Here is a 23,528-nt window from a genome sequence, read left to right on the forward strand (position 1 = left end):
AATATGATTTTTCTCTCTTGACAGTGGTCCATACTGCGGGATCTATCCAGAACTCCTCCCAGGAGTCTCCCGCAGAGTTTTCTCCGGTGTTTTGGGGCCCTGTGATCCCGGGTAGCAAGCCCAGACTCCTCCAGGGAAGATACCCGAGATGATTTTTCTCCTTTGACAATGCTCCATCTTCTGGGATGCATCTGAGATTCCTCCCAGGTGTCTCCCGCAGACATTTTTCCTGTGATTTGGGTCCCTGTAATCCCAGATAGCAACCCCAGACTCCTCCAGGAAAGATATCCGGGATGATTTTTCTCCTTGGACAATGCTCCATCCTCTGGGATGCATCCGAGACTTGTCGCAGCTATGTCCCTGAGTCTTTTTTCTCACGGTTTATGGTTCTGTCATCCCAGGTAGCAACCCCAGACTCCTCCAGGGAAGACACCCAATATGATTTTTCTCTCTTGACAGTGGTCCATCCTGCGGGATCTACCCAGAATTCCTCCCAGGCGTCTCCCGCAGAGTTTTCTCCAGTGCTTTAGGGCCCTGTGATCCCGGGTAGCAACCCCAGACTCCTCCAAGGAAGATACCCGAGATAATTTTTCTGCTTGGACAATGCTCCATCCTCTGGGAAGCATCCGAGACTCCTTGCAGGTATGTCCCTGAGTTTTTATTCCGGTGTTTTGGGGCCCTGTGATCCCGGGTAGCAACCCCAGACTCCTCCAGGGAAGATACCCGAGATGATTTTTCTCCTGGAACAATGCTCCATCTTCTGGGATGCATCTGAGATTCCTCCCAGGCGTCTCCAGCAGACATTTTTCCTGTGGTTTGGGTCCCTGTAAACCCGGGTAGCAATCCCAGACTCCTCCAGGGAAGATACCCGATATGATTTTTCTCCTTGGACAATGCTACATCCTCTGGGAAGCATCCGAGACTCCTTGCAGGTATGTCCATGAGTGTTTATTCCAGTGTATTCGGGCCCTCTGATCCCGGGTAGCAACCCCAGACTCCTCCAGGGAAGATACCCGAGATGATATTTCTGCTGGGACAAAGCTCCATCTTCTGGGATGCATCTGAGATTCCTCCCAGGCGTCTCCCGCAGACATTTTTCCTGTGGTTTGGGTCCCTTTAATCCCGGGTAGCAACCCCAGACTCCTCCAGGAAAGATATCCGGGATGATTTTTCTCTTTGGACAATGCTCCATCCTCTGGGATGCATCCGAGACTTGTCGCAGCTATGTCCCTGAGTCTTTTTTCTCACGGTTTATGGTTCTGTCATCCCAGGTAGCAACCCCAGACTCCTCCAGGGAAGACACCCAATATGATTTTTCTCTCTTGACAGTGGTCCATCCTGCGGGATCTACCCAGAATTCCTCCCAGGCGTCTCCCGCAGAGTTTTCTCCAGTGCTTTAGGGCCCTGTGATCCCGGGTAGCAACCCCAGACTCCTCCAAGGAAGATACCCGAGATAATTTTTCTGCTTGGACAATGCTCCATCCTCTGGGAAGCATCCGAGACTCCTTGCAGGTATGTCCCTGAGTTTTTATTCCGGTGTTTTCGGGCCCTGTGATCCCGGGTAGCAACCCCAGACTCCTCCAGGGAAGATACCCGAGATGATTTTTCTCCTTGGACAATGCTCCATCTTCTGGGATGCATCTGAGATTCCTGCCAGGCGTCTCCCGCAGACATTTTTCCTGTGGTTTGGGTCCCTGTAAACCCGGGTAGCAACCCCAGACTCCTCCAGGGAAGATACCCGAGATGATTTTTCTCCTTGGACAATGCTCCATCCTCTTGGAAGCATCCGAGACTCCTTGCAGTTATGTCCCTGAGTGTTTATTCCGGTATTTTCGGGCCCTCTGATCCCGGGTAGCAACCCCAGACTCCTCCAGGGAAGACACCCAATATGATTTTTCTCTCTTGACAGTGGTCCATACTGCGGGATCTATCCAGAACTCCTCCCAGGCATCTCCCGCAGACATTTTTCCTGTGGTTTGGGTCCCTGTAATCCCGGGTAGCAACCCCAGACTCCTCCAGGGAAGATACCCGAGATGATTTTACTGCTGGGACAAAGCTCCATCTTCTGGGATGCATATGAGATTCCTCCCAGGCATCTCCCACAGACATTTTTCCTGTGGTTTGGGTCCCTGTAATCCCGGGTAGCAACCCCAGACTCCTCCAGGGAACATACCCGAGATAATTTTTCTGCTTGGACAATGCTCCATCCTCTGGGAAGCATCCGAGACTACTTGCAGGTATGTCCCTGAGTTTTTATTCCGGTGTTTTCGGGCGCTGTGATCCCGGGTACCAAACCCAGACTCCTCCAGGGAAGATAGCAGAGATGATATTTCTCCTTGGACAATGCTCCATCTTCTGGGATGCATCTGAGATTCCTCCCAGGCGTCTCCCGCAGACATTTTTCCTATGGTTTGGGTCCCTGTAATCCCGGGTAGCAAGCCCAGACTCCTCCAGAGAAGATACCCGAGATGATTTTTCTGCTGGGACAAAGCTCCATCTTCTGGGATGCATCTGAGATTCCTCCCAGGCGTCTCCCGCAGACATTTTTCCTGTGGTTTGGGTCCCTTTAATCCCGGGTAGCAACCCCAGACTCCTCCAGGAAAGATATCCGGGATGATTTTTCTCCTTGGACAATGCTCCATCCTCTTGGATGCATCCGAGACTTGTCGCAGCTATGTCCCTGAGTCTTTTTTCTCACGGTTTATGGTTCTGTCATCCCAGGTAGCAACCGCAGACTCCTCCAGGGAAGATACCCGAGATAATTTTTCTGCTTGGACAATGCTCCATCCTCTGGGAAGCATCCGAGACTCCTTGCAGGTATGTCCCTGAGTGTTTCTTCCGGTGTTTTGGGGCCCTGTGATCCCGGGTAGCAACCCCAGACTCCTCCAAGGAAGATACCCGAGATAATTTTTCTGCTTGGACAATGCTCCATCCTCTGGGAAGCATCCGAGACTCCTTGCAGGTATGTCCCTGAGTTTTTATTCCGTTGTTTTCGGGCCCTGTGATCCCGGGTAGCAACCCCAGACTCCTCCAGGGAAGATAGCAGAGATGATATTTCTCCTTGGACAATGCTCCATCTTCTGGGATGCATCTGAGATTCCTCCCAGGCGTCTCCCGCAGACATTTTTCCTGTGGTTTGGGTCCCTGTATACCCGGGTAGCAACCCCAGACTCCTCCAGGGAAGATACCCGAGATGATTTTTCTCCTTGGACAATGCTACATCCTCTGGGAAGCATCCGAGACTCCTTGCAGGTATGTCCCTGTGTGTTTATTCCGGTGTTTTGGGGCCCTGTGATCCCGGGTAGCAACCCCAGACTCCTCCAGGGAAGATACCCGAGATGATTTTTCTCCTTGGACAATGCTCCATCTTCTGGGATGCATCTGAGATTCCTCCCAGGCGTCTCCCGCAGACATTTTTCCTGTTGTTTGGGTCCCTGTAAACCCGGGTAGCAACCCCAGACTCCTCCAAGGAAGATACCCGAGATAATTTTTCTGCTTGGACAATGCTCCATCCTCTGGGAAGCATCCGAGACTCCTTGCAGGTATGTCCCTGAGTTTTTATTCCGGTGTTTTCGGGCCCTGTGATCCCGGGTAGCAACCCCAGACTCCTCCAGGGAAGATACCCGAGATGATTTTTCTCCTTGGACAATGCTCCATCTTCTGGGATGCATCTGAGATTCCTGCCAGGCGTCTCCCGCAGACATTTTTCCTGTGGTTTGGGTCCCTGTAAACCCGGGTAGCAACCCCAGACTCCTCCAGGGAAGATACCCGAGATGATTTTTCTCCTTGGACAATGCTCCATCCTCTTGGAAGCATCCGAGACTCCTTGCAGTTATGTCCCTGAGTGTTTATTCCGGTATTTTCGGGCCCTCTGATCCCGGGTAGCAACCCCAGACTCCTCCAGGGAAGACACCCAATATGATTTTTCTCTCTTGACAGTGGTCCATACTGCGGGATCTATCCAGAACTCCTCCCAGGTGTCTCCCGCACAGTTTTCTCCGGTGTTTTGGGGCCCTGTGATCCCGGGTAGCAACCCCAGACTCCTCCAGGGAAGATACCCGAGATGATTTTTCTCCTTGGACAAAGCTCCATCTTCTGGGATGCATCTGAGATTCCTCCCAGGCATCTCCCGCAGACATTTTTCCTGTGGTTTGGGTCCCTGTAATCCCGGGTAGCAACCCCAGACTCCTCCAGGGAAGATACCCGAGATGATTTTACTGCTGGGACAAAGCTCCATCTTCTGGGATGCATATGAGATTCCTCCCAGGCATCTCCCACAGACATTTTTCCTGTGGTTTGGGTCCCTGTAATCCCGGGTAGCAACCCCAGACTCCTCCAGGGAACATACCCGAGATAATTTTTCTGCTTGGACAATGCTCCATCCTCTGGGAAGCATCCGAGACTACTTGCAGGTATGTCCCTGAGTTTTTATTCCGGTGTTTTCGGGCGCTGTGATCCCGGGTACCAAACCCAGACTCCTCCAGGGAAGATAGCAGAGATGATATTTCTCCTTGGACAATGCTCCATCTTCTGGGATGCATCTGAGATTCCTCCCAGGCGTCTCCCGCAGACATTTTTCCTGTGGTTTGGGTCCCTTTAATCCCGGGTAGCAACCCCAGACTCCTCCAGGAAAGATATCCGGGATGATTTTTCTCCTTGGACAATGCTCCATCCTCTTGGATGCATCCGAGACTTGTCGCAGCTATGTCCCTGAGTCTTTTTTCTCACGGTTTATGGTTCTGTCATCCCAGGTAGCAACCGCAGACTCCTCCAGGGAAGATACCCGAGATAATTTTTCTGCTTGGACAATGCTCCATCCTCTGGGAAGCATCCAAGACTCCTTGCAGGTATGTCCCTGAGTGTTTCTTCCGGTGTTTTGGGGCCCTGTGATCCCGGGTAGCAACCCCAGACTCCTCCAAGGAAGATACCCGAGATAATTTTTCTGCTTGGACAATGCTCCATCCTCTGGGAAGCATCCGAGACTCCTTGCAGGTATGTCCCTGAGTTTTTATTCCGGTGTTTTCGGGCCCTGTGATCCCGGGTAGCAACCCCAGACTCCTCCAGGGAAGATACCCGAGATGATTTTTCTCCTTGGACAATGCTCCATCTTCTGGGATGCATCTGAGATTCCTCCCAGGCGTCTCCCGCAGACATTTTTCCTGTGGTTTGGGTCCCTGTATACCCGGGTAGCAACCCCAGACTCCTCCAGGGAAGATACCCGAGATGATTTTTCTCCTTGGACAATGCTACATCCTCTGGGAAGCATCCGAGACTCCTTGCAGGTATGTCCCTGTGTGTTTATTCCGGTGTTTTGGGGCCCTGTGATCCCGGGTAGCAACCCCAGACTCCTCCAGGGAAGATACCCGAGATGATTTTTCTCCTTGGACAATGCTCCATCTTCTGGGATGCATCTGAGATTCCTCCCAGGCGTCTCCCGCAGACATTTTTCCTGTTGTTTGGGTCCCTGTAAACCCGGGTAGCAACCCCAGACTCCTCCAAGGAAGATACCCGAGATAATTTTTCTGCTTGGACAATGCTCCATCCTCTGGGAAGCATCCGAGACTCCTTGCAGGTATGTCCCTGAGTTTTTATTCCGGTGTTTTCGGGCCCTGTGATCCCGGGTAGCAACCCCAGACTCCTCCAGGGAAGATACCCGAGATGATTTTTCTCCTTGGACAATGCTCCATCTTCTGGGATGCATCTGAGATTCCTGCCAGGCGTCTCCCGCAGACATTTTTCCTGTGGTTTGGGTCCCTGTAAACCCGGGTAGCAACCCCAGACTCCTCCAGGGAAGATACCCGAGATGATTTTTCTCCTTGGACAATGCTCCATCCTCTTGGAAGCATCCGAGACTCCTTGCAGTTATGTCCCTGAGTGTTTATTCCGGTATTTTCGGGCCCTCTGATCCCGGGTAGCAACCCCAGACTCCTCCAGGGAAGACACCCAATATGATTTTTCTCTCTTGACAGTGGTCCATACTGCGGGATCTATCCAGAACTCCTCCCAGGTGTCTCCCGCACAGTTTTCTCCGGTGTTTTGGGGCCCTGTGATCCCGGGTAGCAACCCCAGACTCCTCCAGGGAAGATACCCGAGATGATTTTTCTCCTTGGACAAAGCTCCATCTTCTGGGATGCATCTGAGATTCCTCCCAGGCATCTCCCGCAGACATTTTTCCTGTGGTTTGGGTCCCTGTAATCCCGGGTAGCAACCCCAGACTCCTCCAGGGAAGATACCCGAGATGATTTTACTGCTGGGACAAAGCTCCATCTTCTGGGATGCATATGAGATTCCTCCCAGGCATCTCCCACAGACATTTTTCCTGTGGTTTGGGTCCCTGTAATCCCGGGTAGCAACCCCAGACTCCTCCAGGGAACATACCCGAGATAATTTTTCTGCTTGGACAATGCTCCATCCTCTGGGAAGCATCCGAGACTACTTGCAGGTATGTCCCTGAGTTTTTATTCCGGTGTTTTCGGGCGCTGTGATCCCGGGTACCAAACCCAGACTCCTCCAGGGAAGATAGCAGAGATGATATTTCTCCTTGGACAATGCTCCATCTTCTGGGATGCATCTGAGATTCCTCCCAGGCGTCTCCCGCAGACATTTTTCCTGTGGTTTGGGTCCCTTTAATCCCGGGTAGCAACCCCAGACTCCTCCAGGAAAGATATCCGGGATGATTTTTCTCCTTGGACAATGCTCCATCCTCTTGGATGCATCCGAGACTTGTCGCAGCTATGTCCCTGAGTCTTTTTTCTCACGGTTTATGGTTCTGTCATCCCAGGTAGCAACCGCAGACTCCTCCAGGGAAGATACCCGAGATAATTTTTCTGCTTGGACAATGCTCCATCCTCTGGGAAGCATCCGAGACTCCTTGCAGGTATGTCCCTGAGTGTTTCTTCCGGTGTTTTGGGGCCCTGTGATCCCGGGTAGCAACCCCAGACTCCTCCAAGGAAGATACCCGAGATAATTTTTCTGCTTGGACAATGCTCCATCCTCTGGGAAGCATCCGAGACTCCTTGCAGGTATGTCCCTGAGTTTTTATTCCGGTGTTTTCGGGCCCTGTGATCCCGGGTAGCAACCCCAGACTCCTCCAGGGAAGATACCCGAGATGATTTTTCTCCTTGGACAATGCTCCATCTTCTGGGATGCATCTGAGATTCCTCCCAGGCGTCTCCCGCAGACATTTTTCCTGTGGTTTGGGTCCCTGTATACCCGGGTAGCAACCCCAGACTCCTCCAGGGAAGATACCCGAGATGATTTTTCTCCTTGGACAATGCTACATCCTCTGGGAAGCATCCGAGACTCCTTGCAGGTATGTCCCTGTGTGTTTATTCCGGTGTTTTCGGGCCCTGTGATCCCGGGTAGCAACCCCAGACTCCTCCAGGGAAGACACCCAATATGATTTTTCTCTCTTGACAGTGGTCCATACTGCGGGATCTATCCAGAACTCCTCACAGGAGTCTCCCGCAGAGTTTTCTCCGGTGTTTTGGGGCCCTGTGATCCCGGGTAGCAACCCCAGACTCCTCCAGCGAAGATAACCGAGATGATTTTTCTCCTTGGACAATGCTCCATCTTCTGGGATGCATCTGAGATTCCTCCCAGGCGTCTCCCGCAGACATTTTTCCTGTGGTTTTGGTCCCTGTAATCCCGGGTAGCAACCCCAGACTCCTCCAGGGAAGATACCCGAGATGATTTTTCTCCTTGGACAAAGCTCCATCTTCTGGGATGCATATAAGATTCCTCCCAGGCATCTCCCACAGACATTTTTCCTGTGGTTTGGGTCCCTGTAATCCCAGGTAGCAACCCCAGACTCCTCCAGGGAAGATACCCGAGATGATTTTTCTCCTTGGACAATGCTCCATCTTCTGGGATGCATCTGAGATTCCTCCCAGGCGTCTCCCGCTGACATTTTTCCTGTGGTTTGGGTCCCTTTAATCCCAGGTAGCAACCCCAGATTCCTCCAGGAAAGATATCCGGGATGATTTTTCTCCTTGGACAATGCTCCATGCTCTGGGATGCACCCGAGACTTGTCGCAGCTATGTCCCTGAGTCTTTTTTCTCACGGTTTATGGTTCTGTCATCCCAGGTAGCAACCCCAGACTCCTCCAGGGAAGACACCCAATATGATTTTTCTCTCTTGACAGTGGTCCATCCTGCGGGATCTACCCAGAATTCCTCCCAGGCGTCTCCCGCAGAGTTTTCTCCAGTGCTTTAGGGCCCTGTGATCCCGGGTAGCAACCCCAGACTCCTCCAAGGAAGATACCCGAGATAATTTTTCTGCTTGGACAATGCTCCATCCTCTGGGAAGCATCCGAGACTCCTTGCAGGTATGTCCCTGAGTGTTTATTCCAGTGTTTTCAGGCCCTCTAATCCCGGGTAGCAACCCCAGACTCCTCCAGGGAAGATACCCGAGATGATTTTTCTCCTTGGACAAAGCTCCATCTTCTGGGATGCATCTGAGATTCCTCCCAGGCATCTCCCGCAGACATTTTTCCTGTGGTTTGGGTCCCTGTAATCCCGGGTAGCAACCCCAGACTCCTCCAGGGAAGATACCCGAGATGATTTTACTGCTGGGACAAAGCTCCATCTTCTGGGATGCATATGAGATTCCTCCCAGGCATCTCCCACAGACATTTTTCCTGTGGTTTGGGTCCCTGTAATCCCGGGTAGCAACCCCAGACTCCTCCAGGGAACATACCCGAGATAATTTTTCTGCTTGGACAATGCTCCATCCTCTGGGAAGCATCCGAGACTACTTGCAGGTATGTCCCTGAGTTTTTATTCCGGTGTTTTCGGGCGCTGTGATCCCGGGTACCAAACCCAGACTCCTCCAGGGAAGATAGCAGAGATGATATTTCTCCTTGGACAATGCTCCATCTTCTGGGATGCATCTGAGATTCCTCCCAGGCGTCTCCCGCAGACATTTTTCCTGTGGTTTGGGTCCCTTTAATCCCGGGTAGCAACCCCAGACTCCTCCAGGAAAGATATCCGGGATGATTTTTCTCCTTGGACAATGCTCCATCCTCTTGGATGCATCCGAGACTTGTCGCAGCTATGTCCCTGAGTCTTTTTTCTCACGGTTTATGGTTCTGTCATCCCAGGTAGCAACCGCAGACTCCTCCAGGGAAGATACCCGAGATAATTTTTCTGCTTGGACAATGCTCCATCCTCTGGGAAGCATCCGAGACTCCTTGCAGGTATGTCCCTGAGTGTTTCTTCCGGTGTTTTGGGGCCCTGTGATCCCGGGTAGCAACCCCAGACTCCTCCAAGGAAGATACCCGAGATAATTTTTCTGCTTGGACAATGCTCCATCCTCTGGGAAGCATCCGAGACTCCTTGCAGGTATGTCCCTGAGTTTTTATTCCGGTGTTTTCGGGCCCTGTGATCCCGGGTAGCAACCCCAGACTCCTCCAGGGAAGATACCCGAGATGATTTTTCTCCTTGGACAATGCTCCATCTTCTGGGATGCATCTGAGATTCCTCCCAGGCGTCTCCCGCAGACATTTTTCCTGTGGTTTGGGTCCCTGTATACCCGGGTAGCAACCCCAGACTCCTCCAGGGAAGATACCCGAGATGATTTTTCTCCTTGGACAATGCTACATCCTCTGGGAAGCATCCGAGACTCCTTGCAGGTATGTCCCTGTGTGTTTATTCCGGTGTTTTCGGGCCCTGTGATCCCGGGTAGCAACCCCAGACTCCTCCAGGGAAGACACCCAATATGATTTTTCTCTCTTGACAGTGGTCCATACTGCGGGATCTATCCAGAACTCCTCACAGGAGTCTCCCGCAGAGTTTTCTCCGGTGTTTTGGGGCCCTGTGATCCCGGGTAGCAACCCCAGACTCCTCCAGCGAAGATAACCGAGATGATTTTTCTCCTTGGACAATGCTCCATCTTCTGGGATGCATCTGAGATTCCTCCCAGGCGTCTCCCGCAGACATTTTTCCTGTGGTTTTGGTCCCTGTAATCCCGGGTAGCAACCCCAGACTCCTCCAGGGAAGATACCCGAGATGATTTTTCTCCTTGGACAAAGCTCCATCTTCTGGGATGCATATAAGATTCCTCCCAGGCATCTCCCACAGACATTTTTCCTGTGGTTTGGGTCCCTGTAATCCCAGGTAGCAACCCCAGACTCCTCCAGGGAAGATACCCGAGATGATTTTTCTCCTTGGACAATGCTCCATCTTCTGGGATGCATCTGAGATTCCTCCCAGGCGTCTCCCGCTGACATTTTTCCTGTGGTTTGGGTCCCTTTAATCCCAGGTAGCAACCCCAGATTCCTCCAGGAAAGATATCCGGGATGATTTTTCTCCTTGGACAATGCTCCATGCTCTGGGATGCACCCGAGACTTGTCGCAGCTATGTCCCTGAGTCTTTTTTCTCACGGTTTATGGTTCTGTCATCCCAGGTAGCAACCCCAGACTCCTCCAGGGAAGACACCCAATATGATTTTTCTCTCTTGACAGTGGTCCATCCTGCGGGATCTACCCAGAATTCCTCCCAGGCGTCTCCCGCAGAGTTTTCTCCAGTGCTTTAGGGCCCTGTGATCCCGGGTAGCAACCCCAGACTCCTCCAAGGAAGATACCCGAGATAATTTTTCTGCTTGGACAATGCTCCATCCTCTGGGAAGCATCCGAGACTCCTTGCAGGTATGTCCCTGAGTGTTTATTCCAGTGTTTTCAGGCCCTCTAATCCCGGGTAGCAACCCTAGACTCCTCCAGGGAGGACACCCAATATGATTTTTCTCTCTTGACAGTGGTCCATACTGCGGGATCTATCCAGAACTCCTTCCAGGTGTCTCCCGCAGAGTTTTCTCCGGTGTTTTGGGAGTGGTCCATCCTTGGACAATGCTCCATCATCTGGGAAGCATCTGAGACTCCTTGCAGGTATGTCCCTGAGTTTTTATTCCGGTGTTTTCGGGCCCTGTGATCCCGGGTAGCAACCCCAGACTCCTCCAGGGAAGATACCCGAGATGATTTTTCTCCTTGGACAATGCTCCATCTTCTGGGATGCATCTGAGATTCCTCCCAGGCGTCTCCCGCAGACATTTTTCCTGTTGTTTGGGTCCCTTTAATCCCAGGTACCAACCCCAGACTCCTCCAGGAAAGATATCCGGGATGATTTTTCTCCTTGGACAATGCTCCATCCTCTGGGATGCATCCGAGACTTGTCGCAGCTATGTCCCTGAGTCTTTTTTCTCACGGTTTATGGTTCTGTCATCCCAGGTAGCAACCCCAGACTCCTCCAGGGAAGACACCCAATATGATTTTTCTCTCTTGACAGTGGTCCATCCTGCGGGATCTACCCAGAATTCCTCCCAGGCGTCTCCCGCAGAGTTTTCTCCAGTGCTTTAGGGCCCTGTGATCCCGGGTAGCAACCCCAGACTCCTCCAGGGAAGATACCCGAGATAATTTTTCTGCTTGGACAATGCTACATCCTCTGGGAAGCATCCGAGACTCCTTGCAGGTATGTCCCTGAGTTTTTATTCCTGTGTTTTCGGGCCCTGTGATCCCGGGTAGCAACCCCAGACTCCTCCAGGGAAGATACCCGAGATGATTTTTCTCCTTGGACAATGCTCCATCTTCTGGGATGCATCTGAGATTCCTCCCAGGCGTCTCCCGCAGACATTTTTCCTGTTGTTTGGGTCCCTGTAAACCCGGGTAGCAACCCCAGACTCCTCCAGGGAAGATACCCGAGATGTTTTTTCTCCTTGGACAATGCTCCATCCTCTTGGAAGCATCCGAGACTCCTTGCAGTTATGTCCCTGAGTGTTTATTCCGGTATTTTCGGGCCCTCTGATCCCGGGTAGCAACCCCAGACTCCTCCAGGGAAGACACCCAAGATGATTTTTCTCTCTTGACAGTGGTCCATACTGCGGGATCTATCCAGAACTCCTCCCAGGAGTCTCCCGCAGAGTTTTCTCCGATGTTTTGGGGCCCTGTGATCCCGGGTAGCAAGCCCAGACTCCTCCAGCGAAGATAACCGAGATGATTTTTCTTCTTGGACAATGCTCCATCTTCTGGGATGCATCTGAGATTCCTCCCAGGCGTCTCCCGCAGACATTTTTCCTGTGGTTTGGGTCCCTGTAATCCCGGGTAGCAACCCCAGAGTCCTCCAGGGAAGATACCCGAGATGATTTTTCTCCTTGGACAAAGCTCCATCTTCTGGGATGCATATGAGATTCCTCCCAGGCATCTCCCACAGACATTTTTCCTGTGGTTTGGGTCCCTGTAATCCCGGGTAGCAACCACAGACTCCTCCAGGGAAGATACCCGAGATGATTTTTCTCCTTGGACAATGCTCCATCTTCTGGGATGCATCTGAGATTCCTCCCAGGCCTCTCCCGCAGACATTTTTCCTGTGGTTTGGGTCCCTGTAATCCCGGGTAGCAACCCCAGACTCCTCCAGGGAAGATACCCGAGATGATTTTTCTGCTTGGACAATGCTCCATCCTCTGGGAAGCATCCGAGACTCCTTCAGGTATGTCCCTGAGTTTTTATTCCGGTGTTTTCGGGCCCTGTGATCCCGGGTAGCAACCCCAGACTCCTCCAGGGAAGATAGCCGAGATGATTTTTCTCCTTGGACAATGCTCCATCCTCTGGGAAGCATCCGAGACTCCTTGAAGGTATGTCCCTGAGTTTTTATTCCGGTGTTTTCGGGCCCTGTGATGCCGGGTAGCAACCCCAGACTCCTCCAGGGAAGATACCCGAGATGATTTTTCTGCTTGGACCATGCTCCATCTTCTGGGATGCATCTGATATTCCTCCCAGGCGTCTCCCGCAGACATTTTTCTGTGGTTTGGGTCCCTGTAAACCCGGGTAGCAACCCCAGACTCCTCCAGGGAAGATACCCGAGATGATTTTTCTCCTTGGACAATGCTCCATCCTCTGGGAAGCATCCGAGACTCCTTGCAGGTATGTCCCTGAGTGTTTATTCCGGTGGTTTTGGGACCTGTCATCCCGGGTAGCAACCCCAGACTCCTCCATGGAAGATACCTAGGTTGATTTTTCTCCTTGGACTATTGTCCATCCTGCGGGATGCACCCGAGACTCCTCCCAGCTGTGTTTCTGAGTGTTTTTTTCCTGGGGTTTAGGGCCCTGTGATCCCGGGTAGCAACCCCAGACTCCTCCAGGGAATATACCCGAGATGATTTTTCTCTTTGGACAATGCTCCATCCTCTGGGATGCATCCGAGAGTTGTCGCAGCTATGTCCCTCAGTCTTTTTTCTCGCGGTTTAGGGTTCTGTCATCCCGGGTAGCAACCCCAGAGTCCTCCAGGGAAGACACCCAAGATGATTTTTCTCTCTTGACAGTGGTCCATCCTGCGGGATCTACCCAGAACTCCTCCCAGGCGTCTCCCGCAGAGTTTTCTCCAGTTCTTTAGGGCCCTGTGATCCCGGGTAGCAACCCCAGACTCCTCCAGGGAAGATACCCAAGATGATTGTTCTCCTTGGATAACGCTCCATCCTCTGGTAAGGATCCGAGACTCCTTGCAGGTATGTCCCTGAGCTTTTATTCCGGTGTTTTGGGGCCCTGTGATCCCAGGTAGCAACCCCAGACTCCTCCAGGGAAGATACCCAAGTTGATTTTTCTCCTTGGACTATTGTCCATCCTGCAGGATGCACCCGAGACTCCTCCCAGCTCTGTTTCTGAGTGTTTTCTTCCTGCTTTTTAGGGCCCTGTGATCCCGGGTAGCAACCCCAGACTCCTCCAGGGAAGATACTCAAGATGATTTTTCTCCTTGGACAATGCTCCATCTTCTGGGATGCATCTGAGATTCCTCCCAGGAGTCTCCCGCAGACATTTTTCCTGTGGTTTGGGGCCCTGTGATCCCAGGTAGCAACCCCAGACTCCTCCAAGGAAGATACCCGAGATGATTTTTCTTCTTGGACAATGCTCCATCTTCTGGGATGCATCTGAGATTCCTCCCAGGCGTCTCCCGCAGACACTTTTCCTGTGGTTTGGGTCCCTGTAATCCCGGGTAGCAACCCCAGACTCCTCCAGGGAAGATACCCGAGATGATTTTTCTCCTTGGACGAAGCTCCATCCTCTTGGAAGCATCCGAGTCTCCTTGCAGGTATGTCCCGGAGTCTTTATTCCGGTGGTTTGGGGCCCTGTGATCCCGGGTAGCAACCCCAGAATTCTCCAGGGAAGATACCCGAGATGATTGTTCTCCTTGGACAAAGCTCCATCCTCTGGGATGCATCCGAGACTTGTCGCAGCTATGTCCCTGAGTCTTTTTTCTCACGGTTTAGCGTTCTGTCATCCCGGATAGCAACCCCAGACTCCTCCAGGGAAGACACCCAAGATGATTTTTCTCTCTTGACAGTGGTCCATCCTGCGGCATCTACCCAGATCTCCTCCCAGGCGTCTCACGCAGAGTTTTCTCCAGTGCTTTAGGGCCCTGTGATCCCGGGTAGCAACCCCAGACTCCTCCGTGGAAGATTCCCAAGTTGATTTTTCTCCTTGGACTATTGTCCATCCTGCGGGATGCACCCGAGACTCCTCCCAGCTCTCTTCCTGAGTGCTTTCGTCCTGGGGTTTAGGGCCCTGTGATCCCGGGTAGCAACCCCAGACTCCTCCAGGGAAGATACCCAAGATGATTTTTCTCTCTTGACAGTGGTCCATCCTGCGGGATCTACCCAGAACTCCTCCCAGGCGTGTCCCGCAAAGTTTTCTCCAATGCTTTAGGGCCCTGTGATCCCGGGTAGCAACCCCAGACTCCTCCAGGGAAGATACATGAGATGATTTTTCTCCTTGGACAATGTTCCATCCTCTGGGTTTCAACCGAGACTCCTTCCAGGCTTCTGTTGTTTTCTTTTGTCATGTATTTTAGGGACCTCAGATCCCTGGTAGGACCTCCAGACTCTCCAAAGGGAGATAACTGTGATGGTTTTTTCTCACTGGGAAGTAACCTATCATGTTTTTTCTCTTTTAGGCAAAGCTTTTTACCCCGCAATAAACCCATGTCTCCTTCCAGGCATCTCCCAGAGACTTTTGATCTCTAGTTGAGGGACCTTATATCACAGGTAGCTACCAAGACTTCTCCAAGGAAGCTTCCTTCTGTTTTGCCAATAGGTCTCTGTTCCTGGATCCATCCAACCCTCCCATTAGGGCTAGGTTAGGGTGTGCGTTCTGTATGAGAATCCCACAGCTCCAGGGACACGTGGCTGGAAAAGGTATGTCGAGGAAGGAACGGCATTGCACCAACATCACTCCCTTGACACTGTGATGGTGTGCTCCCCCTCCCCGCCTTCCAACCTGACCTTTATCTCCCGTGACCCTGCCCAAGCACTAACACCCGTGGTGGTCACAATGGCACGTGTACTTGTGATGGCTGTCCCCGGCTCGATGTGGTTTCGGGGAAACACATAACACCACAGTAGCCAAGGGCTAACTTGAGCAGTGCTGGTACTGTGGCCAATATGCAGATATGACTATAGGTCAATCATCTCACCCACATCAATAGTGAAGAGCCCAAGAGCCCTTTGAGCTCCCCTGCACGCCAGGATCTCCCCATGAGCGGGGACGCCTCTCAAGGTTACTCCTCGAGCTTCACAGATTCTTTGCCGCAACAGATCCTCGGTCAGTGATTAATAGCACGCGAAACTGTGAATTCTTAGCTAAGTGATAGAAAGGATTGATTGCACATATATAATCCCTTAGACATAAACCGTTGACCCAGTCCGGGACCAGGATTGGATCCAGCCGCACCCAGACTCCTCTCTGAGAAGGAGGTTAGAAAGCAAGGGGCTCCTTTCCGAACCTCAGCCCAACAGGAGGGTCTCCCTGGCAGTTCTGCCTGACCCTGTCCTCCATGCAGGAAATAACCAACTGTACCTTGCCATCGAATCCTGCTAAAGCACTGTCGCATTTACTCTCAAACTTTGTTAAATCCCTGTTTTGTATCAATAAACGTGTCGCTGCTTCTCTCTACGAGTGAAGTGCATCACTCCATCCGCAACAGACACCTCTCTCCTCTGGGCCACCCGTGCTGCTGGGGACCTCAGCCTCAGCCCACGCTGCCATTAGCTGCCTGTCAAAGCGCTGCTACGGGATGGTGAAGGCAGGAACAGCTTTCCATCCTTGCTCCTTTTGTGTAGGAGCAGTCGCTGGATGTTTTCCATTTTGGAGCGGGGCTCTGGCGAGTGTGGGAGAGAGTGTTGGGAGCGTTACGGTGCAAGGAAAGCGCAGAGCCCCAGTGTTGGTCAGGCTGTAAAAGTGCTGCCAAGGGATAGTGAGGGCAAGCAGTCTAATATGACCGAACTGAATGAAACAATCCAGGAATTCTTTACTTACTGAATCTCACTTGGATACAGCCCACGCTGAGGGATGCTGGACTAAAGTCACACTCCTTTTCTTTGGAGGAATTCTGAAAGGAAAAGGAACCAAAGAACTGTTACACAATGTAAAATTCTATTGTACAGGAGAAGTTTATTTGTTTGCTTGCTTTAAGAACTAAAGGTGGTTTCAAACCCTAAAAATGCAAGGTAACCAAAGTACAGAACGAGATACCCGAGCTAAACAAAAGACATCTCTCTCGTCTGTGCTATCGCCTAGCAGCCAGCTACTCCCCTCGATAAATATCACCGTCAGGAGGAGCCCAATTTGACCTCTCCCTGAATGGCAGCTGGACTGCACGCCAGGCGACTCTCCCCGTGGGCAGGGGCGACTCTCAAGGTTAGAGATTCCTTACCTGAGACTGAGAGCCTTCCTCACCCACGGCGGAGAGATGCCTTAGCTGCGGCAGATCCTCAGTAAGTGACTGAGAGCGTGCTGAATTAGTACTAATGAGACATTACTAATCCATGCAGCTACTCAATATTATTGCAAACATTGTATAGATAATTCCGTTAGACATAAGCTGTTCTCCAAGTCTGAGACCGGGGCTCCATAAGGAGTTTAGAAGGCAAGGGGATCCACTCTGAACCTCGTGACTCAATGGGAGGGTCTTCCTTACTCTTTGCGTCTCCAGTCTCTGTGTGAATCAGCCTAACCTGCTTCTAACTCAGTTTTCCTTTGTATGTTTCTTCCAAGCGGTACTTAATCATAGAATGGTCTGGGTCGTCTTCAATTGGATCTGGTTGCTCAGAGCCCCATCCAACCTGACCTGGAATGTTTCCAGGTATGGGCCATCTCCCACCTCTTTGGGCAACCTGGGCCAGTGTCTCCCCACCCTCATCATCAAAAAACATAATCTTCCCAGATGCCCCATCCCTGCTTATTGCAGGGGGTTGGACTCAACAACCTCTAAAGGTCCCTTCCAACCCAAATGATTCTATGACACTGTGATTTCACTGATGTTTCCCTGTTGGCTTCTGTTCCGTCAGAAGCCCCTGGCTCATCTCCATAAGACTCCGAGTCTGCTGCACCCAGCACGTCTCAGACCAACAGGCTGAGGGTCCTCGCTGGCGCCCCGTCCCCCTGACCTTAGCATGTTCCCGCAGCTTGTCATGGGCAAGCCTGATCCTATCCCTGACCCCTTCAAGCCTGATCCTGTCCCTGACCCCTTCAAGCCTGATCCTGTCCCTGACCCCTTCAAGCCTGATCCTATCCCTGACCCCTTCAAGCCCGATCCTATCCCTGACCCATTCAAGCCTGATCCTATCCCTGACCCATTCAAGTCTAGTTTAAAGCTCTGCCAATGAGCCCCACTGGCTCCTGAGCAAAGACCCTCTTCCCCCTTTCAGAAAGCTCAATCCCATCTGACCCCAGCAGGCCTGGCACCATGGAGGCCACCCTATTTGTGAAAAAAACAAACAAACAAACAAACAAAAAAAACCAACCCCCCCAAAAAAAAACCCAAAAAACCCCAAAAACCCCACCCAACAAAATTGTGGTGGTGACAGCAGCCACAGAACCATGTATTAAAAGACCGGGTCCGTCTGTTCCTTCCAGTGTTGCTGCGCATAACTGGAAGGAGAGAGGAAAAATAGCCGGCGCTCCAGATTCCCCTACCACCCATCCCAAGGCCCTGAAGTCTCTCCGGATCGCCCTCGGACTACGCATTGTGGCTTCGTGGCCACCCACAGGGAAGAGCAGCGCTGGGCAATAGTCCGAGGGCCGTACCAGGCCGGGAAGTTTCCTAGTGACGTCCTTAAGCCGGGCCCAGGGGGGCAGCAGACTTCCCCAAGAGGAGGGTCTGCCCGGCAGATCGGGTCCTCTGTTCCCGTCCCCGTCTCCGGGAGGGCAGAGCGTGGCTCCAGCGGCCCCTCTCTCTCTCGCTCCCACTCCCGGCTGCTCCTCAGCCTTTCTCCTTCCCCCCCGGCTCTGCCGCCAGGCCGAGCGCACCGTCCCCCTGCTCCCCCCTCACGGCTGCTCTCCCCGCTGCCGCCCCTCAGCAGGGACAGGCCCCGCCTCGCCCTGTGGCCTGGCCGGCTGCGGGTTCTCCTGGGAGCTCCGCCACATCCATCCTGCCGAGCGCAGCGGACACGGCTTTCTGCCGGCGGATGCCACAGCCGAGCTCCTTCCCGGAGGGCGACAGCCACCGACCGAGCTCACCTCTTGAGCCGGCAGGGCGGCGACGCTGCCCTGGCTCCGCTCTGGCTGCCCGCTCCGCTGGCGGCGCTGCTGCTCGCTGGCGCTCCCCAGGCTGCTCGGTACAGGGCCGGGGGTGGCCGCGGCCCCGCGGGACGACACCCGCCGCTGCGCTGCGCTGCTCTCCGCCGCGGAGCGGGCCGGCCCCGGAGCGGCTCCCTCAGCCACCGGCCGCTCCCTCCGCTGCGGCGCGTTTGAGCCTCCCGCCGTTGCCCGGGCAACGCCCAGGTCTCGCCAGCGGCTGTGGCGAGAGGTACCGGCTGCCGCTCGGCTCCGCTCGGCAACACTCGGCCCCGCTCGGATCGGCTCGTCATCTCGCGGCCCCTCTCGGCCGGTCAGGGCCGTCCCCGAGCGCGGCGGCGGGGCCGGGCTGGCGCAGGGCGGGCAGAGGAGCGGCGGGCGGAGGGGCCGAGCCGCCCCGGGAGGCGGCCGCGGGGCGCTCCCCTCCTGCGCTGCCCCGAGGTCCCGGCCGGTCCGGGGCAGCCGCTCGGTGTCCCTCGGGTCCCGGCTGTCCGGGCGTCGGGGCAGCCCCGGGGCTGGGCTGGGCTGGGGCCGGCTCCGTCCCGGCGGCCATCCCCCCCTCCTGCCTGCCCCGGGCCCCGCCGCACGGGCTCTGTGCCGCACACACCGTCCCGTCCGTACCCGCCCTCTCCCCCGCTGGGAGGGCGGTGGGGCCACCGCGGGGCGGGCAGAGCCCTGTGGGGCTGCGCCCGGGAGTCACCGAGCGCCGCAGGTTGCCCGATGCGGAGCGAAAGGAGCCCGAGGGGCCGCCCAGAGCAGCCCCCGCAGCGCAGCGCAGCGGCACAGGCAGCGGCAGGAGGGGCAGCCCCCGGCCGGGGGAGCCCCCGTCGGGGCGGGTAAGTAGCACAGCCACGTCTGCGCAAGAGGAGCAACGCAGAAGCCTTTTCCCGCCCCGACTGCTCCCGCCAGCGAGCTCGGGGCCGGTGGCACTGACGGCGGCAGCCAGGAGCATCGGGCCCCGAGTCACCGGTGCCGACAGCACAGGCGCCGCTGGAGGCGTCCGCCTCTTCCCGCCCCGACGGGATGCCGAGGGCAAGAGCGGGAAGAGGCCCCCAGACGCAGCCCCGCTGCCTTGCTGCGGCTCCTCTGCTTCCACTACCTTTCCCTTTCCTTCCACAAGGCCGCCGTATCTTCACCAATCTTGACTTTTTTCATGCTGGGAAGCAGAGGCCCGGCTCATACTAGAAACCTCTGCTGCTTCTTGGAGGGAATGAGTGTTTTCTGCCGGGGTAAGACTGATTAAAGGCTGATTAAAATAACACCAAGTTCCAAGTTGCTGCTTCTTTTATTAGAATCCCATAGAACAGTTTTTCAAAGGCACATTGCCACTTTGTGACACGCAAGGATCAAAATCTTAAAGCTTGTTGCTCTTTTCCCCAAAACTCTAGGTTGTGCAGAAAAACACATTCCAACCCAACACCTTCAGTACATCAATTTGGAAACATAAACAAAGTAGCATTTCACTTAAAGCATTCACTAGCTGAGACAAGCCATGTGAAAAGCAGAGTTACACAAGAAACAATACCACCAAACAGTCACACTACAAGTTTACCTTTCCACAACAATCAGTGCTTCCAGGTCAGTTCTTTCCACCAAAAAGATGCTGGAGTGGCAAAAAGATGATGCTGGGGAAACAACAACAAGAGCACGTTACACTGCCAGTCCTTCTCTGAGAATTGTAATGACAAGGCCATTTCTGGCCACCAGAAAGACACAACCCCAGCACAAAACAGACAGGGAAAGACTGAAAAAATAGAGACAACATAAAGAATAACTGGTGCACGGTGATGTTAATTTCAGTTTGCAATGGTGTCTTCAGGAGTGTTATGGTTTGAGAGACCCATAACAATTTGTTGTCATTTAGACAATCATTCTATCACCCGATGACCCCTCCCCACCTGGGAAAGGGAAATTGGTTAAAACAAGAAAACCCGAGAGATGAACTATAAACAGATTTAATAGAATAAGATTAGATAATTAACATTAACAGCACTAAAGAACTGATATTGATCCCGACACCAATACGGAATATGCAAAGATTATACTCAGCCAATTCTATCAGTAGGAAGCTGTGCACTCCCAGCAGTGGACAGCTAATGTGGGACACTGCGAGTGCTACGGCTTCAGGAGGAAGGGAAGGGCTCAGGGCTCCGGCACCAGGGCACGAAGTTCTCAGGATGGCAGCCATCAAGGGAGAGAGAGCACTTCGCAGCAAACTTTCTAATTTATAATGAGTGTGACGCTGATGGTATGAAATAATCCTGTTGGCAGCTTGGGTCAAGTGCCCGGGTCTCGCTCCTCCTCATCCCTGCACCTGGCTAGCTCGAAAACACTGAGACCTTGAGACCCACACACCATAGCTGGCTGTAAAGTCAATATTTTCACAAATTCAGACACTGGAGTCTTCTGAAAGTGCAGTTTTCCCAAGTGTTAGAAGAGAAATTAGTCCTGTGTCTCTCAAACCAGGACACCCGCCTACTTGTTTTTCGGCACATGGGAACAGCCTGCTCCTGTGCCTTTAAGACTTCTTTCTTGAAGTATGTCCATCCTTCCTGGACTCCTGTATCCATCAGGGCATCCTCCCAAGGGATTCTGTCTAGCAGTCTTCTGAATAGATTAAAATTTGCCCTCCAGAAATCTAAGGTGGCAGTTTTGTTAACCTTTCTCCTATATAATAGAGTAGATATTTTTTTTAGAGTAGGTTTTTATTTTGAACTCCTTCGATATACATAAATGAATGCTCATTTATCAACACAGATTAAAATAAAGGCTTTTTCTCCATTTCAGTGCCTCACACCCACATTCACAGGTTTTAATGGTATTTAATCCCCCCATGAACTTCCAGACATTTGGGGGCTGTGACCCACCTCTTTTGGAGCGACCCCCGCGTGACCCTCCCCATCCCCCACTCACCTGCTCCTCCACCGCAGCACTGCCCCCCACCCCCCACCCCCGGTGACCTTGGGCTGCCCCAAATGACACCATCGCCCACTCTGACACACACAGAGCCCCACTCGCAGCCTCGAGTGCAGTTTCGGCCGGCTGGCGGCGCGGGGCACGCGGGAGTTGTAGTCCCCGTGCCATTCCCTTGGGGTGCGCATCCGCACGACGACTCACGCCGTCCCCGCTGTACCGCGCTGCCCGGGGCAGAGCCGCTAGGGCTCGGGAGCGGAACGGGCGGAGTGTGGTGCTGGTGCGTGTTCGTGCGGTGTCTGTGGACGCAGAAACTCCCCCGTGCACCAGGGACCATTGTGCAACAGAAGCATTGGTGCTCACGGAACCCCCACCCTGCACCAGGGGTGATTGTGCAACACAACGGCGGGTGTGCACAGAGGCGCCCCGTGTACCAGGAACACTCGTGTGAGCCTGACTCCGGCACCGCTGCGCGGGACAACGCGGATCCACAGTGCAACTCGCACGTGCACAGAGCCCCGTGCTGGGCAGGGGGCAGATCTGGAGTAGGTTCCCCCCCAAAAAAAAACATGCAGAGGAAGGTTGGGGATCTGCAGAAACACCTTTTTTTTCTTTTTTTAAATAGGGAGAATACACCTCCCCATCTGCTTCCAACCCCCCCTGCCACCACAGAGGCACTGGGGACAAGGATGCTTTGGGGGTCACCAGCCACCCAGGGGGGGCCACTCATCCTGTAGCAGCGGGTCAGGGTGTCCCCATGACCCTTTCCCGGTCCCTCAGGGGGTGACACCCATCGCAGGACCCCATCACAGCTCACGTGTGGTGTCGGCATCAGCTTGTCCGGCAGTGCAGAGCTCAGCATTGTGGCAGCTGAGGGCAAAGAGGCGGCCAACAGCCAGCAGTGCGACAGCTGCGCAGACACCGAACATGCTCCTGGTGCCTGTCTGATGGTTGCTGTCATGGAGAGCCAGTAGATCCAGACAGGCCAGTAAGTTCAAGGGGAGGCAAAACCAGTTCATCACCCCCAGGTCATCCTTCTCAGGCACTACTTTCCATCAGAGCAAACCAATGGCCGGGAAGTAGAGCCCACAGTAGAGTTCAATGAGGAGGAAGTTGAGGAAGGACTCAGCAGGGCTCCTGGCTGGGCTTGGTGGAGAAGGCAAGCATGAAAAGGCAGAAGACCAGGAGGCTGGCAAGGGAGAGGAGGTGGACAGGCTGGAGGTGGTACCTCTGGGAGATGGCCAGGTGATACAGTGGGAAGCTGATGCCCACGGGAGTGCCATGGGGATCCAGGACAGGGGTCCAGAGGAAGATGAAGATGTAGATAACACTTTCAAAAGGAGTCTGGATGGCACCCAGGAGAAGGATGTGCCAGTTGGAGAGGAGGCACTTCAAACCATTGCCACAGGTTTTGGAGATAGCTCATTAATTCCCATAGTTTTCATTCCAATTTTTCATGGCAAAGACCCCTGACAGCACCGGGAGAGGGATGGAGACCATGAATAGAGCCACCAGGCTCAACCTACATGTCCCGCAGGAACGCTGGCACACCTCCAGGAGCCGGACAGGAGCAATGCCGGGGGACAAGGCCCAGGGCGGTGGCACTCCGAGCTGCTGAAGGCACCCAGGTCTGAGCTCTGCAGAGGCCGCTGGCACCGGGCTGTGCAGGAGGCATTGGCTCGGGCCTCCCAGGGGCTCTCTGAGGGGAGAGCAGGGGCTGACCCATGCCAGGCATGGCCACCTCGGAGCCATGGCCCAACCAGTCCCAGCTGGTACCAGCCGGTCACGGGCGTGGGCATCACCACGGCGACTGCCAGCGCTTTGTGACGGGGGCACCGCATCATGCCCAGCAGCCATTGTGACATGGGTGGCCACAGTGACCGTGGGGTATAGAAGGGGCCAGAGCCCTGGGGTGCCCACTCCCAGGAGAGCACCTGCCTCAGGAGGCAGCATCTCCCCTGGGTGCCCACAGCGGCTCTACGGCACAGGACGCCGAAGACGCCCATGGACAGAGAGGCGAACACGCCATCTCAGCCCAACAAGGGGCTGCCGAGCCTGCA

The sequence above is a fragment of the Vanellus vanellus genome (assembly GCF_965231255.1).
Source record: "Vanellus vanellus genome assembly, contig: HAP1_SCAFFOLD_74, whole genome shotgun sequence".
Taxonomy (NCBI): domain Eukaryota; kingdom Metazoa; phylum Chordata; class Aves; order Charadriiformes; family Charadriidae; genus Vanellus; species Vanellus vanellus.